The sequence below is a fragment of the Ixodes scapularis genome, unplaced genomic scaffold, assembly GCF_016920785.2.
Source record: "Ixodes scapularis isolate PalLabHiFi unplaced genomic scaffold, ASM1692078v2 PGA_scaffold1__304_contigs__length_218370807, whole genome shotgun sequence".
Lineage (NCBI taxonomy): Eukaryota > Metazoa > Arthropoda > Arachnida > Ixodida > Ixodidae > Ixodes > Ixodes scapularis.
The window spans coordinates 76,747,949-76,765,941 of NW_024609846.1; the positions used below are offsets into that span (position 1 = coordinate 76,747,949).

The 17,993-nt window shown below is 45.7% G+C and overlaps 1 protein-coding gene across 1 annotated transcript in view; it reads left to right on the forward strand.

Moving 5' to 3' along the window:
* The first annotated feature begins 3,881 nt into the window (after positions 1 to 3,881).
* LOC115327173 overlaps positions 3,882 to 17,993 on the forward strand; it is a 99,275-nt gene continuing 85,163 nt past the window's right edge. The window contains exons 1-2 of the mRNA XM_029988126.4: positions 3,882 to 4,068; positions 9,775 to 9,930. The gene's annotated coding sequence lies outside the window, so the exon portion shown is untranslated. The remainder of the gene's footprint in view (positions 4,069 to 9,774; positions 9,931 to 17,993) is intronic.

Consider the following 17,993-nt stretch of genomic DNA (forward strand, 5'->3'; position numbering starts at 1 on the left):
AATTTTCGTCTTTTGTCGCTTCTAAGCTGCAAATAAAAAAAAAAAAAAAAATGCCGATACTTCACTTTCAAGCACTCAAATAACACCATGGTATCAACAGGGTACGCTAACTCTCTTTCATTCAAATGTTTACGTTACACATGCAGGAGAGTCTAAAGTTTGGCTTGCTCACCTTGATGAGCCTTTCTTTTATCAGTTACTTCTTGCTCTATAACATTAAAAATACTCCATGCTCACGATGAGGTGATGCCCTGGGGCCACGGTACAGTATACCACCATCTCGGCGCTTCGACAGATTATCGTCAAAAGCAGTGGCGTCACTAAGGGGGGGGGGGGGGGGGGGGGGGTGACTGTCACGGCGGACCACTGTCCCGGGTGCCGCTTGCCGCCGCTGCCTCTAGCTATGATTCGGTGTCCACACTCTTGAAACACGTTTTTTCCGCCTCACCAAACAAGGCTTGACACGAGTTGGTGAGCCTAGCGATCTATTCGATCAGCTGTATACCGACTACGTCACGAGCAATGATGATGATAGCTAAAGAACCGCTCAACGGATTTCGCTCATTTTGCGAACTATTTTTCCGCTACACAGAAACAGAGAGACCTTCCAAGTTCCAAAGCACGGAAGCTAACGGCGCAGCGACCTTACCAATATAAGAACCGTATCCGCGCCTCTGCGCTCAGCGCTCATGGCGTATTTCTCGAAAACAGAATAGATATTTTCCCGTATCGAAGCGCTCCTGGTAGCATGGTGGCACGAAATGAATTTTGTGTACCAGTTGGCCACTTAGTTTTGGTTTCAGTTTCAGATTTTCTCATGATCATCGTGTCGCGACAGAACACGCTGTTTGCGTTTTCATTCATGTGACTTCCTACAAGTACACTCTCAAGAAAAAAAGAGTGTAAAAGGGTGTACCGTTACACCCTTTGTCCCATATAATATACCCCAAAACTTCAATTCCAAGTACAGCGCCCTATAGCAAAACAGACGGCCCCAAATTGTACGAGAGGCTTGATAGCCGTGTGGTACAGCTTATTAAAATAGATAATGTACGTGTTACTGACTCAAAAAAAAATAATCGGGGTTTTCTTAGCAGTACTGTAAAAACTCGGCGTTTTCTTTCTGTGGTTTTTGATACGTACTTTAGCTATTTAAAAAGTTATATCGCACCGTTATCAAGCTCCTCGTAAAATTTGGGGCCGTCTGTTCGACTATAGGGCTTAGTACGTCGAAATGAAGTTTTGGTGTGTATTATATGGGCAAAGGGTGTAACAATACGCCCTTTTACACCTTTTCTTTTAGAGTGTATACTGTAAGTGTTGCCGAATTATACTGAAAAAAAAAAAAAAAAAAAAAAAACTTGGCACTGTTCTTGTGGTTCCCAATGTGCCGGATTTCAGGCAAAGGTAGGCAAATCTAGAACGATGGATTGCAACGTCTCTTGGTGCCCCTGTCGCGCATGCACGTTCGCATGCGCGTGGAGAGAAGTTATGCAGGCTTGGAAGTTCGCGTGGTTGGCTGCAGGAGTACCGAAAACGCGGCTGTCTTATCGAAACCAAAACCATGCTACTCTACTACGTGGCCAACTGGTTCCCAGCGGGCAACGCGCGCGGTGTTGCATGGAGGTATTTTTGAAAGTGGCCTATTGGACGCGCGTACAGGCGCGATATTTTTTGGAAGGAACATTTTCGGTCTCTTTTCGTTGTCTACAGAACAGTTTTGTGTCTAAGCTCTACCGTATCGATGGCAAAAACACAATGTTTTTTCTTGTTAACGTAAACAACGGAATGATTTGACGAAACACGAATCTAAGGAATGGGCAAAGACACCGCTCCCTAGCATTTGCTTTTGTCTTCGTTCATTCCTTACCTTCGGGCTTTGTCAGAATCGTTAACGTGTCCAGATTAACAAGAACAAACCAACTATATAGTCACAGATAACTTAATAATCGCATCAAAATGCCAAATAACATTCCAAAACACGAAGCGTAAACGTAATGCTTAAATGAGTGCTGAACCGAACCCTGCTTAAAGGAATGCTGAACCGAAATTTAGATTTCGCAAAATAAGACCGCAGAAGCGTTGAACGGGACTCTTCAATCTATACATTGATATCTCAAACTGATGGCCGAGGTTTTGGAAAAGAAGGGCGCGATCAAGCGAGTACTATGACGTCACGATTTTCCTGGAACGGTGGAGAAGGAGGAGAAGTGGCCTTACTTCTCTCCTCATTTTGGTTCACCTGCTCAAGGGTACGAAGCGAAGATTAGAGGCAGTGAGAGTCGTGACGTGACGTGTCTCGTCGGCCTCGTTGGCCGTGTTCAATCGTGCACTTCTTAAAAAAAAAAAAAAAAAAAAAAGAAATACGGTTAACAGTTAGAGTTATTGCTCTATGAGTATTGTTTTTGGATTTTGCAGCGTCCCGCCTATCGCCTATTTTGTGAGCTACAAATTTCGGTTCAGCACCCCACTGACACCCTCAAACTATTTTTGAACTTTTTTCGTTTGCAAGGCAATTTATAACGGTGCCAGAAGACTACTTAATCAATATTTTGCTACAGTGTCACGTATATTAAAAAAAAAAGAAGAAACGCAACTGCTCTAAACCGAAACCGAAAATGAACCGGAGAGGAAGAAGAAATATAGAGAAAGTTTCTAAAAGTCACGTACGCGACCGCGTTTTTTTTTCCTTTTTCTTTTTTTTTTTGTCGTGAGAAGCTCACGAACTCGCACGTCGTACAAAATAAATAAATAAATAAATAAATAAACCCGCAAAAGTTACGCACTTCGTGTTGACATTTGCGCGTTTTTCAAGCTCCTACCAATTCGTGTTCGCAAGACGTCTTCAGCCAGGAGAAGGGGCGACTGAACTCGGCGACGTTTCCGTGCGAATCGCCTTTGTGGTCGGGCGTGTCGTACGGAATAAGTCCTAATCGTTTTGATCGGTAAACGATTTCTCTTTCGAAGCTGGACAGCTTCGCCAATACCGCAAAAAACAGTTTTGAAGTAGAGGTCCCACGCCTGTCCTCCGCCGCCATCGCATAGTCCGCTTCGTTCAGCGTCCAGCCCGCGACTCCCGCGATCTCTGCGATACGACCATAATACGACGCCATGTTTAGAATGACGTAGATAATACACAAAGTGCTTGCGGTTATCTGTGCAACCTTTTTTTTCTTCTTTTTTTTCAATCAACGTATTTGCAGTTTTTTAGGATCCACAAAAAATGGGTACCATATTTTTTTCTTCTTTTAATATTGAGTGTGTGCCTTCTATGGTCCACGAGTTTGGTTATGTTTGGTGTGTGTGTCTAAACCACAGAGAAACGGCACGTGACCACAAAGAAGAGAGTGAGCGCGACTCAAATCTGCCAGTTCTGGATCCGCGGTTTTCGGGCTGAAAGAAAACAAATTTCGAGCCGCAAGTTGTGTTCTGGGTAATTGGGCTCCCATACGTCATGTATAAATAAAAAGCTTGGAGAGCATAAATACCCTGTCGCTGTGAACTCAAAGCTGTCGGTGACCATAGACCAACTCAACTCTTTGACTTCTCGCCACTGCGGTGGCGCTGCTATCGCCTCTGCGCATGCGCGAATGCTTCGCCTCACGCGAATCTGGTCAAATGTGGTCTTTGTTGTGAATAGTGCCTTAGTGTATACAGCTCAACTAAAGCCCCTAACAATGTTCCACTTGCAAGCACACTGAGAATTCAAAAAGGACGCCGGCATCTACTCACGTTACGTCACGAGAGGCTCACGCAACTACGAAGATCACACAGAGAGAGAGAGAGAGAGAGAGAGAGAGAGAGTGTGTATATACTCAGCGCTGTTGCTTTTTGGACAATGCAGGACAGTTCGACAATTCAGAGGCCGGAGAGATTATAACGAACATGGATCCTAAGTTGCCGGGCAGTTTAGTCAAGATTGACCATGCCACAAGCATTCCCATTGAGGGAATACGACGATACGGCGTGGACGCTCTTCTCCACGTGGAGCTGGTGCACAACAGCGCCGCCAACAGCAGCTACGACTTCGATCTTCCGATTCCAGCGCACTCGTTCGTTGACGTGGCGGTAATCACCCTTCTCGTTTGTCTGCGTTTCAACGCCTGCACTTTTTACACCATTGTCTCTAATATCCAGATCAGTGTTCACACAAACAACGCCGCGTTAACATCTTTTTTTTTTTCTCTGCGCGAAATTACGTTTTGAATTTTATCACCAAGCATACGGCGTATGAGTGACGCCGCCATAACTTTAGTCCACACGAGGCGGGCGGCAGCGCAGGAGACGGCTTGCGCCGTCTCGTGCTCTGAGAGCGCGGAGCTGTAGCGACGTTGTCGCACACGCAGAAACTATTGCCCGGCCTTTCCAATGTCTACAGATCCACACCCCAGCATAGGCATGCGTGTGACTTGCGAAGGCGAACAATGCACGCGCCAAACGCACGAGCATTTAAATCATTAGCGGTCAGGGCCCGTTTGCTCGAAGCGCTAACCGCGGCTAAAGTTAGCCGCAGTGCCTAGGAGAGGGACTTTAAAATCACGTGACTGGCTCGGTAGGGATGCGGGGAAACATGGTGGTGCCCCGGTGAGTGAGCGCAGCTCGCTTTGGAACTAATATGTCGTTGTAGCTGCAATATCGAGCGCGTTAGTCAGCAACGAATGGTGCAGGAGGCTTTCACTTTGCCTTACCTCGCAAAGCATAAGCAATGACCTCGCCGCATTTTTTAGATAGTCTCTCGATTCCGGCCATTCCCAAGCCTAAGTAAACGCGACAATTGTCGGCACAGCAACGTCTTTGGAAAGCGGATTGCCTTGACTCAATGGGCCGGGTATTGATAGCACACATAAGCAGACAGCGTCCCAATAGATCTTTTTCTAAATTACCCAAGCATCGAGGAGAACACTGGAAGTGTAATTCTATGGTCCGCGCGCGCTGGCCTTCCTTTTATAAAAGATTGGAAGTAAATAATCATAATGAGGCTTTAAGGAACGCGCGTGCAAGTCAAAAATTGTTTTACACTTTTTGCTTTAGAATAATTACTACTGCAGACGCCAGCACGTGCAACGCGTGTAACTACACTCGTAGCATGCACCTCGGTGCTTGGGAAATTTAGAAAAAGTTCTACTGGGACGCTGTCTGCTTTTGTGTGCTATCAATAGCCGGCCGATTGAGTCAAGGCAATCCGCTTTCCAAAGAAGTTGCCATGCCGACAATTATCGCGTTCATATAGACTTAGGAATGGCCAGAATCGAAAGATTATCTAAAAAATGCGGCGAGGTCGTTGCTCATGCTTTGCGATTTAAGTGAGGTAAGGCAAAGCGAAAGCCTCCTGCACCAGTCGTTACTGACTAACGGGCCCGATATTGCAGCTACAACGACATATTAGTTCCAAAGCGAGCGGCGCTCACTCACCGGGGCGCCGTCAGGTTTCCCTGCATCCCTACCGAGCCAGTCACGTGATTTCAAAATCCCTCTTCTAGGTACTGTGGCTAACTTTAGCCGCGGTTAGCGCTTCGAGCAAACGGACCCAGAAGCTCGTTTCTGGAATGGTCTATTAACGGCGAAATGTTTTAGTGGCGCCCTTCTATGGTTCCCTCTCGTGACGTCATTACCTTGCGAACTACATGTTCGATAGGGTTTTTAGTGAGCATGGTCAAAGCTTAGAATGATTGCGCTCTGAAACCAACACTACCAAAAGCGTCACCATTGAAGTGTTTACATTACTCTTATTTCCTTCCATGAGAAATCCTTTGCTGTCGTCATAGTCAGCATTCGGCCAATCGTAGAAGGCCGACCACAGCGACGCTTTCGATCACGCACGTCGCCAATACTCAACGCCATATCGGAGGGCGATGTTTAGAGCGCATGCTCAGAACGAGCTCACATTAATAGGCTGCTAAGACCGGCAATCTTGATGGTGCGGAATGCACGTTGCAAAAGATCTGTGGAAGCTTGCCGCCAGCACGCGCTCGGCAGTTGCGCACACTGCTATGGCCCCAATGGATATTTCCTATTGGCGACGTGCGCGATCAAAAGCGTCTCTGTGGTCGGCCTTACACGATTGGCGGAATGCTGACTATGACGTCAGCAAAGGTTTTCTCATCGACAGAAATAAGAGTGGTGTAAGATATTCAATTCTGACGGTGTTATCAGTGTCGGGTTCAGAGCGCAATATTCTCAAGCTTCCATGCTAATTATAAACACCGTCGAACTTGTTGTTCGTAAGGTGATGACGTCACGAGAGGAAACAATAGAAGAGTGCCACCAAAACATCTCGCCGCTAATCGCATATTCTCTGGCGGCCATGGCTGTGCGCGCAGCTGCTGAGCGCTTTCTGACGGCTATTGGTTAAGATTTTCGTAGATCGTGTTTTCAGGCCACGATATTTGTAGCGGGAGCTCGCGCTGCCACTTCGATACATGCTCCGAAGCGCGGGCCCGTAGCGGTAACGAACCTCTGAAAACGATCTAGTAAAACTCCCTATTTTGAGCTCGTCCTTAGCATGCGTCCTAAACATCGCCCTCAAATATGGCGTCCAGTGAATACCCCCTCTAGTTCCCTCAATGCACCTGGCAGCGGTGGCGTAGCCGGACGAAATCGGTCTATTTGATAGGAAAAAAAAAAAAAAATTTGTGTTTTTTGTATGTTTATACAGCCTTGATGCTAGTAGGCCTCAACGGTAGACCTTTCTTTTATCTGTAGATGAGGAATTTAGCCAGTGCAGTAAAACCGCTAACCTGGGGGTCTTAACGTGCATTACGCAGTAGTGATCACACGAACCCGTGGCGGTACGAAACTCATCCAGATCGAAACGGGCGGGGGTGGGGACCGAACTCGGGAGGTTCTGCAGCGCAAGCTTTCGCTCCACGCTCCGAGCTGAGAAGGGTGATCCCACTCGACCACCGATCCCCCGTTCTATTTGTTGGTACCGCTGCAACGATTTCCCCTAGCACGCAGGTTCGGCCTACTTGAACTCAAGCGGGAAATATATAATCGAATGGACGACATTTTATAATTCTAAGATTCGGTAATATTGCAACTTATGCTCGTAGGTGCAGTTCACGCGCACTGTCCGAATTAGACGTGAGCCTATCTTATATACTCTATTTAAGATACTGTATTTAAAATGCTTTTGGTAGTATTTTGGCATCTCGGAAACACATTTTGTTTAGCGTATTTGTTACTCTATCTTAATTAGAAAGTCAAATCAAATTTGAGGGTTTTACGCGCCAAACCAACGACGGGCATCTGGCACGCCCCAGCGGAGGACTGAGGATTAATTTGGACCACCTGGGGATCTTTTGACGTGCAACCGAAAGCTCGGTTACACGGCGCATCCTCCGCAATAAGCCTCCGTCAGATTGCGGGCACCTCGGCCGGGATTCAAACCCGTCACATGGGGATCCGTAGGCCAGCGCTCTCGCCTCGGAGCCACCGAGGCGGCTTCTATCTAAATTACATTTCTCACTATCTTGAACTTAGTATCTCAAATACATTTTTCAACTTTTGAATGATTTTATCGCCATAACGATCTACGGAACTAGCGATCGTCAGACTCCCGAGCAAAGTTGAAATGATTGCAAACTTGGAGACAAGCGACCGAACACAAAACAGGACACAAGACACAAGCAAAGCGTAGTTTCCAAATGCCGAAAAGACAAAATGGATAGCCCCAAGTACGCCCGCCTCAATGTGTCCTCTTGTCCGCCTTTTTTTTTTTTTTTTCAAGTTGTCTTTTAATGGCACATCACGCTTGAAGCCAGCAAAGTTCTGGTGACGTCATCCGCATTTTAAACCTTTTGTCTGAAAGTAGAGTAGTTACGTCAGGGGAAGACGGTGGCGCCAAAGCTCGGTGTACAGTCACAATAAACCATTTTTGGAAATCGCCGGTTCAGGGGGCTCTGGTAGGTGAATGTGTGAGCACGAAGTTCAAACGAGAGCAGACACAGCCTCGCTCAAGAAAGCTAGATTCTGCTGGTTTCATTGAGCTGCATTGAGCTAGATTCGGCCTCCCCGAATCTTCTTGTGTGTCTACTGTGGCTTAACCTTTGCTCCGGAGCTCGTTCAAAAGCGTTTATTCTATCTCCTTCCAAATGGGCACGCATTGTTTCATCTTCATAATTCTCGAAACCAGTTTTCCGCCAGGTGGAGTCATTTATGAACTAGGTTAAGAGTTCAGGGCGAGGAAAAGGAAGGCTCGAAAAGAGGAAGCAGGCGGAAGGGCGGAGAAAGGGGAATGTTTCGTACTTTTCTCTCCAGCAATCCATCTGCTTCCTCCTCCCTAGCCTTCCTTTCTCTTGCCCTGAACTATTAACCTAGTTTATAAATGACTCCACCAGTCGGAAAACTGGTTTAGAGGATTTTGAGGATGAAATGCAATTTCTTTGGAGTCTCAATATGGCGAGTCCAGCGAAATCGACGCCACATAGCGGCAACGCCAAGAAGTACAAGAGAGGAGGTCGTTCGGCTCTGTCGTCTGTTATGGCAGCTTGGGTCTCGTAGGTAGCATAAAAACAAACATCGTTTCCAGTAATTATTTTTATGCTTCCGCCGTATCATTCGTACGCACTGACTAGAAGAAGGTTTGTACCGTCGAAAAGTCGCCTTGCTTTTACATGCTACACCGATCTTACGCTGCAGTGCAGGACATTTATGGTGGTCTGCCTGCTGAATGACAAAAACGATTTCTTTTCGTCCGCCATTTTGCCTGATCAGCGCGCCCCCTATAGTTCGCTGGAGTCGCCAATAGTGGATTCTGATTCTAAAATCTTGACCTTGATGCGTCAAAAATGATTTGAACTTTTGCATAGGGGGTTGGGGAAGGGGGTTTAGAAGCGGCTTTGTGGACACTTTCTGTGTGTCCTGTGTTTACCTCTTAACCTTCTAATTTCTTTTTCTTTGTTGTTGCTGACAGTTTGAAGGTATAGGCGTTCCTTCTGCTGTCCTCGAGTTGAAGTTTCTCTTGAGCGTGCACGTGTGTCATTCACACGCGAACTCATCAACAAGTCTGGCCGTCTGATCAACTTCTTGTTCGGCTGTTAGGGATATGCAGTGCCGCACTATATGTGTCAAGTCCCCCGAACTGCGTGAAGGCATATTACGAACTTATTATGGTATGCGTCATGAGCCGAGCCTGCCGCCAAACTAAAGCACACAAGTTGCCATGTCTACAATGCATGAGTCCCCTTTGTTCCTAAAATTTTCCAGCACGCATTCTGTTGAATATTCCGAATTATTTAAAATTAAACTTTAACTGCAGCAGCTAGGTCGCTTTTCAAAAATTATAAAGGTCACATCAGTCATCAGTAGTATAGAGCACGTGCCCTCTTTTGAGTTTTTTTTTTTATTACCGACTTGCAACCTACTTGCCAAGTATCTTCAAATATAATTGAATCACTTTTTCAAACTATCTGTACACTACTCAAAGTAGTTCGTAGTAAAAGTAACTTGAATAATACTCTAAATACATTTTTAAAGAGGTATTTAGTACCTTAAATACTTCTGTTGAGTACTTAACAGAAGATTAAATAATCACTGCCTGTTATAAAAAAAAAGGAGGGGGGGGGGGGGCGTAGCTTAGTCCGATCACTTTCCGTGATTGGTTCTTTGGTGTGCTTATCGTTTGATTCCGCAAGCGTTAATAAGATTCCCGGGATTTGATAATTACGCTCCGCTCGGGAACAAATGACGTCACATATCGAGGTAGACCGTGATAGAGTTTCCGCCACGGTATACGCACGTACACAACGAAACTTCTTTCCGATGTCGACGCAGATTGGAGTTCCCGACATGGGCGACCTCGAGTACACCGAACTTCTGGACTCTGCGAACGTCAAGCTAGACGCTTGGGTTAAATCTACATACCCGGCTCTCAACGACGAACCATTTACCGGCGAAACCATCGTCAAGTTCTACGCGAGTTTTGTAAAGGTAAGGTTAACAACTCTCTGCCAAATACCCCACATACAAGTAAAGAGAAAAAAACGTTCAGCCTTTCCATTCTCGTGAAGAAGGAAGATGAGCGGAGCTGTGCTCGATACACTGCTGCAACGCGCACGCGCCCGATTCCCGTTTTCTCGTCCTACACGCCGCCGATCCTGGATACGTCTCCAGCGAACCAGAGTCGGTCGCACGGGGCGCACGTGACGCCAAACGGATTCTCCACGAACTCCCTCCGGAACCTCGCCGTCGCACCCGGGAACTGTTCAGCCGGCGTGCATGGAGTGTAGTCGTCGCCGGGCCCCGCGCTTGCGCTTGGCCTCCTTGGCACGATCGTCGTCCGTGGCGTTAGCCCTTTACATCGCTGGTTCTGTTCTCGGCGGCGGCGTTCCAGGCGAGCGATGTGCTCTTTGGCAAGGGAATCTGAAGCGCTGGACGCAGTGGAAGTCGAGGCGACAGCGGCTTTGCAGCGGTTGCGTACCCATTCGCGCTGCTGCGTACGTCGCCGCTCCTTTCGCAGCCTGTCTCCTTTCCCCCAAAGGGCGCGCGGCCGACCCATCTTGAGTCCAAACCGAAACTGATAAGAGCGTATAGGAGCGTAGGAAACAGCGCGCAAAACAGACGAAAACGAAGAAACAAACGTGACGAGCGCTGCGCTCGTTACGTGTGCTTCTTCTTCGTCGTCGTCTGTTTTTCGCGCTGTTTCTTACGATGAATTCCCACCAACGCGCCCAACTATCAATTCTTCTGATAGCTGGAAAGGTTGCCGCCATCTACGAGCGACGGCGGAAACCATACTGGTTGGTGCTTGCCGCCGTAGCTTATAGATGGCGGTAGCTGTCCAGGTAGGTTTGTGTCGACATACCGGCCACGATCCTGGGGAACCTAGCCCTTAACAGCTCCGCTGTAAAAGATTGCCATCGCCTAGCTTAGGCATTTTTTCTGATGCAATCAATGAAAGCGTGAAGCACTAGGACGCAGTTCCTATACCCTACTATACTCCGTCTCATCCTACGATCGACTAAAGCCCAATGCTACAGGCCGCCGAGTCCAATCACGAGCCTGTTAGAAACCACGTGATATATTTGCTCCGTCAAGGCGCTCATACGGAGGGGCCTGCATGCTGGGCTTTTGCTATACTTACACCTGCGTTCCCAGTTCTATGTCACAGCGCGAATGGTAACGACACTCAAAGAATCTCAACCGCTGACCCATCTGCGTATGCTTCGTCCGTATACCGCCGTCAGCTTCGTACGCGGTTGCAGCTAGGATTGAATTGTTATGGCTAAGGCTGAATGGATGGATTATTTTGGCTATGCCCTTTGTAACGGGCGGTAGCTTGCGCCACCTAGCATAAGAAAATGATTTCCTCTTCCACTTGAACATCCAAATTGATTTCCCTCTACATCCCTGCACCTATCATCGGGCCGGGGAAAGAACCACCAGGCTGACCTTTGGGGGATCGGGCAAATACAAAATATAAAAAAAAGGAAAACGCAAACCCGCGTTCTTTACCGGTGTGGGGGTCGCCAATTTTCCTCTGGTCAACATTTTTGGGGTTCTTTCCAAACCAAGACCCACTAAGAGACAGACCACTGAAAGACTTTGGGCCGGAGCCACGAGGGAGGGAGTCCCAATTTTCCTTTGTCTTCCCTGTCTCCAGTTGTGCTAGTTGCTTTTACCAATTTCAGTTTTCCCTAGTCTCCTTCCAGCAACGCTCTAAACTCCTTTTCGTTACCTTAACCCTTTTATAATCCACCCTTCCATCTTCCCCACAAAAACCAAGGGCTCCCCTACTTCTGTTCTCCCCTCAGGGAGGGCAGGTTTAAGCCTCTCGCACCTCAAAACCAGGTGCTCCATAGTTTCGCTCTCCATTCCACATATGCAACAAACTGCATCTATATCTTTAAATTTCGCCCTATAAGTCTTCGTTCTCAGTGCCCCAGTTTTGGCCTCAAGCAGTAAAGAGCTCCCCCGAGAATAATCAGACAAAGTTTCTTTCCTTATTTCCTGTTTTTGTAACCTATAAATAGTTAAAGCTGATTTCTCCTGCATACTTCCTTCCCACATCTCTCTCTCCGCATCCTTAACTCTATTTTCTACTGACTTCGTATCACTGCCCGCCTCTAAACATTTGTTTCTGAGCTTTCGAGTCCGTTTCGTCCAATTTGTGTTTAAGCTTTTCATGTATAGGAACTTATATACTTTAGCTGCCCACCTCATCAGCTCCATATCAGTTAGCCTCTGGTCAAACCTTACTTTACTTGTTGCCTCTCTGCTTTCAAAGGGTGCCCAACCCATATCCCCCTGTACACCTTCATTTGGTGTGTTACCATGTGCCCCTAAGCTAGCCTGCCTACACTCCTTTGCCTTACCTCTTAGCTTGGCTGTACCTCAGATTTCATACACCAGACTGCATTACCAAAAGTCAACCCTGGTACCATTACTCCTTTCTATACCCCCTCACAACTTCGTATTTATCAAAGTTTCACAGTGCTTTCTGTTCCATAATAGCCGAATTACTTTTCCCCTCTTTATTACAATATCTTCATGTTCATTAAGATATTTTCTTCTCTCATTTAACCATACACCCCTATATTTGTACTTTTCTACATGTTCTATTACAGTTTCTTGTATCTCCAGAGGTTCCCCCTTCTCGTCGTTATGAACTAGTATCCTATAGACTTGTCCCTAGTGAAGTTTAGGCCTAACGTATCCCCTTCCCCGCCACAAATTCTAATCATACTTCGTTTCAGGCTAAGTCCAGACGCAGCCGATGCTACAAGCGCGAGTATATGGCACTGAACAGTGCTTGCACTGCACGTCGTGCACGAGCGCGCGTGCTTGGCAGTGACGCTGAAAGCCCCGAGCTCGCGCTTATGACATCAACTTCGTCCGGACCTTAGCTGAAACGAACTATAGTCCCTGCATTTTCTCTCGATTCTCTGCTACAAGTACAATCTCGTCTGCATACATCAGCCCCGGTAAAACATGATTTACATTTTCCCTCCCTCCATGTTAGTCAGATAAAATCCTAAATTGCATTGCTTTAATCTTTCTTTTCCATTTCACTAAGCTATATATTATGAAAAGCAGGGGAGACAATGGGCAGCCCTGCCTAAGTCCTCTTTCGTTGCTGCTGGTTTTGTGGTTTCGGCCTTCCATATTATAAGTCCCTTGTTATCTGCATACATGTGTTCTAGAAACATAATAAAATTTTCATTTAGTTCATATCTTTTCAGTTGATCCCAGAGTTTTGCCTGATTCACATTGTCGTATGCTCCTTTGATGTCCATAAATGTTAGCCATAACGATGTTTGCGTTGTCGTTGCTATCTCATTGCAGTGCGTGATTGCAAATAACTTATGCTCCAGCCTTCTATCCCTTCTGCATGAAACCATTTTGGAGCTCTCCCAGTATCTGCTTGCCCTCCGCCTATTCTTCCATTCTTCTCTTCATAATCTGCATAGCTATTCGGTAGATTACTGATGTTATTGTGATTGGACGGTACGATGTGATACTGTCTTTGTCTACCTTTGCCCTTATAAATAGTCTTATCCGGCTTAGTTTCCAATTATTGGGTACATCCTCTCCCACAACTATTTGGTCAATCCCTTGCCTTAGTTTCAGTTTTTTGCCTAACATTTTAATCACTCTCATTGGTATGCCATCTGGGCCTGTTGCAGTTCCAGCCGGGACTTTACCTACTGCTTTATCCCATTCCTATTAGGTCATCTCAGCTGTTTCACTATACTCCTCCTCTTGTGCTAGGCTGCTGTTACTGTTCCTAAAATCCTGATTTGATTCCAGTTCCGAAAAAGCTGCTTCTATAGTAGGTCTAATATGTATTCTCGTGCCTCTTCCCCTCTACCCTTGTCCCGTCCTGCCTAGTCAGTGTCTGTTGACATCCCTCCTTTCCTTTTTCTTGTGCTTTAATGTGTTCCCAGAACCTTTTTGCAGCATTCATATCATTCCGATTTATCTCTATCATCCCCTGCACTCCTGCCTTCCCAATTTTGGCTTGGATTAATCCTGATCCCTCCTTCTTTTTTTTTCCTGAAAGTTCCCCCACCTGGATGCTACTTCTGCTGGTGCAGCCCCTCTTTTTTTGGCCTATCTGTGTTCTCTAGATACTCTTGGCGCCGCGTTATGGCTAACTTCTTTATCCCACCAACTTTCCAGTTTGTGTTTTAGCCTTCTTCCTTCTTGCTTAATTTGGTATTTCTCCAATTCACTCTTGAAAATATAACTAAATTCTCGTACGTCCATTTGTTTTTTAGTTGCTTGGATACTATAACCTCAATTCGCTTAGATGCTTCTTGCAATTGCTCATCCCTTAAATTAGTGATATCCTTTCGATTTTGAGTGAATATTTCTGCTTTTAATGTGCCAAATTTGATATTGATTCTCTTATGGTCATTCCCTAAGCACTTCGTGCCCTCCTTATCTATTTCCATACGTTCTAAATTGTTGTATAGCTTCCGAGACATTAAACAGTGGTCAATTGTCGATTGCGAGTTGTTTCTTTCCCAGATTATTTTTCCGTCAGTTTTACCTCAGCGCAGTACCAGATCAACGGCTTCACAGAACTCGTCTAAAATCCTCCCTGTTGCATTTGTATACCCATCAAAGTCTTCCAAGTGAACATTCATGTCCCCTGAGATAATTATTTCTCTTTTGGTGCCAATTTCTCTAATGTCCCCTGATACACACATTAGGTGTTGTGTATTTTCGTTCCTTGCGTCGTTCCCTGTTTCAGATACACACAACCCAGTTGTGTGTCCATTCCCGCAATATTGCATTTACCCACGTGTGTTCCCTGCAGCTTTCCCGCACCCTTTCCCAATCCTGTCCGTTTACCAACAGCCCCCCATCTCCCCTCCCTTCCGTTCCCCTTTATTCCGGTTGGATCCTATCCATGAATAGCCTGGTATGTGTGGTGATTCCTCCATATCTTTTAATGTGTTTCCGCTACTCCATATCCCGCAAAGCTTTCACCTTCTAATTGCCCCCAATTTCCTCCCACTCCATTCTACTTCTGCCCCCCTGCATGTTTATGAACCCTACATTAAGATACTTCTTTTTCCTATTCCTACGAGGCTTCCTCCCACCCTCCCTGACCCTCTCGAAGCGAAACCAACACTGACATAAAGGCGAAACGACTTTATGTCAGTGTTGCCCGCGCGCTCTCCAACCTCTCCGAACAGTTGACATTGCATGAATATTTATGAAACTAAATACCATGTACCTTTACTATACAAATATAAAATGGCGCGCTATCACAACAAAGAAACATATGCGTAAAATTAGTACTCTTCGTACTCTGCGTATCGGAATTTTCCTCGTGCACTCTTTTGCAATGCGGATGCAAGCTTTTCTGAGGTCGAGCTTTGACTGCCAGCCTTCGGGCCTACGCAGCGGAGAGGGGGAGAGGCGAAAAAGTGTTGCCCCCCACCCCCCCCCCCCCCTCCCCCAAAAGGGAGTCACTTTTTGGAGGCTGGGCAATGTGACCATGATCATCATCGTCGCTTTTGTTTGTTTTCTTTTGATTTTGGGTGCGCTAGCGCCATCCGTTGAAGTAAAAGAATATTTTTCGAAACTCGGTAGTTTATTCACGTGACCACATGTCGCGTTGTGTTTTTGTTTCTGTTGCTGAAAGTATTTTTTTTTTTTTTGCGACAGCGGTTCAATTTTAAAGAGCAAATCTTCTGCGCTGGGAACTAAAACATTCATCGTGCGTTAGTGCTTACTTGAATTACACCTGTATATAAACAACAGCAAGAATTTGAACACTGTCACGTTGCAAAACAATCTCTTACCCTGTGCTGCTACGCTACAGTTTGCATCTAGGTAATATTTGCTTTACCTTGCAAGCAAACTGTCCCTGCTAAACTCCCATCATTGGCTGCTTTGATTTTCTATCTCCTTTTGCCTTTGAGAAATACCGTTTTAACTACGACGTGCTTTTTGGAGCTATAATAAATATTTCGACATTTGATAATTTTTTTTTGTGTGCACAGGATAGTTTAAATGTACATTAAAAAAACGATGTTACTTTATCTACAGCAGATACCCTAAGGACAAGGGAAGCGAGCTGTGTTAGGAGTGAGACATGCCACCTGAGCTCCTCAGTTCTAAGTGCGAACTGCGAAGGCTAGCAATCCTAAGGATCAGCACTAAGGGTGTACGTCCACTCAAAACGACGGCGCAGCAAATACTCGAGAATAAAATCATCTCTTCATAATAATCGTAATAATAATATTAACCTTTATTTAGCTCAGTAGAGCCGCGGCATCGCAGGAAGACAAGAGCCATGGAGGTTCGCGGTAGCGCGAACAGTGATTGTGATTATGATTATGGGATGATATCACGATATGTAAAAGGGGAGGTCGACGTGGTCTTCTGAATACGACAAGCACCGTTGCCCGAGTCTGGAAGGTTTGGGAAAGGTCCAAGTCAGTCAGCTAGCGTGCCGAGGTGACCTTCCGTGGTCAATTCAGATGGAAAAGTCCTGACGGTTTGGGGGTGTCATCGGTGTCACCGCTCACCTCAGTCACCAGGAGTGGACCGAGCGACCGTGCTTCAGTGAAGGCAGCGGGCTCCAAGAGGTGGCCCAGTCTTGATAGACCCAGAGTGCTACGCTTCTTTCTCTACCAGTGTTGGCTGGTGCAGGGCAATCCAAAGTACCCACTAAAGGACAGGTACTTACAGGTGTTTACAGGCCTTTATCCTTCGGATAAAAGCCAACAGCAACAACAAAAGAAATGATGGTGACTTTGCTCACGATCTCGCTATCAAAACAAAACCAAACAAAAGAAACAATTGCTTTCTTCTAAATTTGGAAGGTATGACCACCGAACACAATTTACTAAACTAAAACAAGAAATCATGGTGGAACTGATGGTTACGCGGTTCACGCGATTAGACTGCCGAGCTTTGAAAAATAGTGGTTTTACTCCAAAAGATGGCGCTAGAGGACCCAAAAATCAAAAGAAAACAAACAACCAAAACGATGATGATGATAATCGTCACGTGGTATACATTGCCCAGCTTCTGAAAAAGTGCCTCCCTGTGCAACGTACTAAACGAGACACAATCCTGAAAAAATGCAAAAAGCAAAGGTTGAACACAAAAGACCTTGATTATGGCGGGAACTGCAACGCTGTGTACGTAAATGAGCATCTAACCAGCTCAAAGAAAAAGCTACTGAGCGCTGCGGTTGCCAAAAAGAAAAGCGTTGGATGGAAGTTTGTCTAGTCTGCGGGTGGGAAGATCTTTGCGCGAAAGGACGAGCACGCAACCATTCTTCGAATCACTAACATGTCCGATGTCGACCAAATAACGAATTAAAAAACAAAAAAAAAAAATGGTAGCACGTTCGGAGTGCATACGAAACTGAAAATGGACGACGATATGCGACCTGATTGTTATTATTATGATTGTCAAGCATTCAATAACAAGTATAAAAACAGCAAGGGACAGTTCTCGACTATACATTTTAACACGAAGAGTGTTAAAAATAAAGTAGAGGACCTTGAACTATTATTACACTCTCTAAGTTTGGAATTTGATGCTATAGCACTCACGGAAACATGGTTGACAAAAGAAGACATACCACCGCAACTTCAGGGGTACTCGTGTGAAAGTCTATGCAGAGAAAAAAAGAGAGGTGGCGGCATAACCCTTTATTTGAAAAACCACTTCCAGTACCAAATAATTGATGATTTAACCAGAATAGACGAAAATGTTGAAAGTTTATTTGTTAACATATCGAACGTAGTAGTAGCTGTTTTGTACAGACCGCCTTCCGGCAATATGTTTGAATTTATGGCTTTTCTTGATAGTGCACTATGTTATCTTGGAACTGTAACAACGTCATTTTTTATTCTCGGAGATATAAACATAGATACAATTTATGACGATCTGCATGCGAGAGAATTCCGCGATGTTACTCATCAGTATGCCTGTAGCAATGTAATAACACTACCAACCAGGGTGACCGCAGACACTGCAACGTCTCTTGACGTCTGTATTACAAACGTTGATAACAGTCA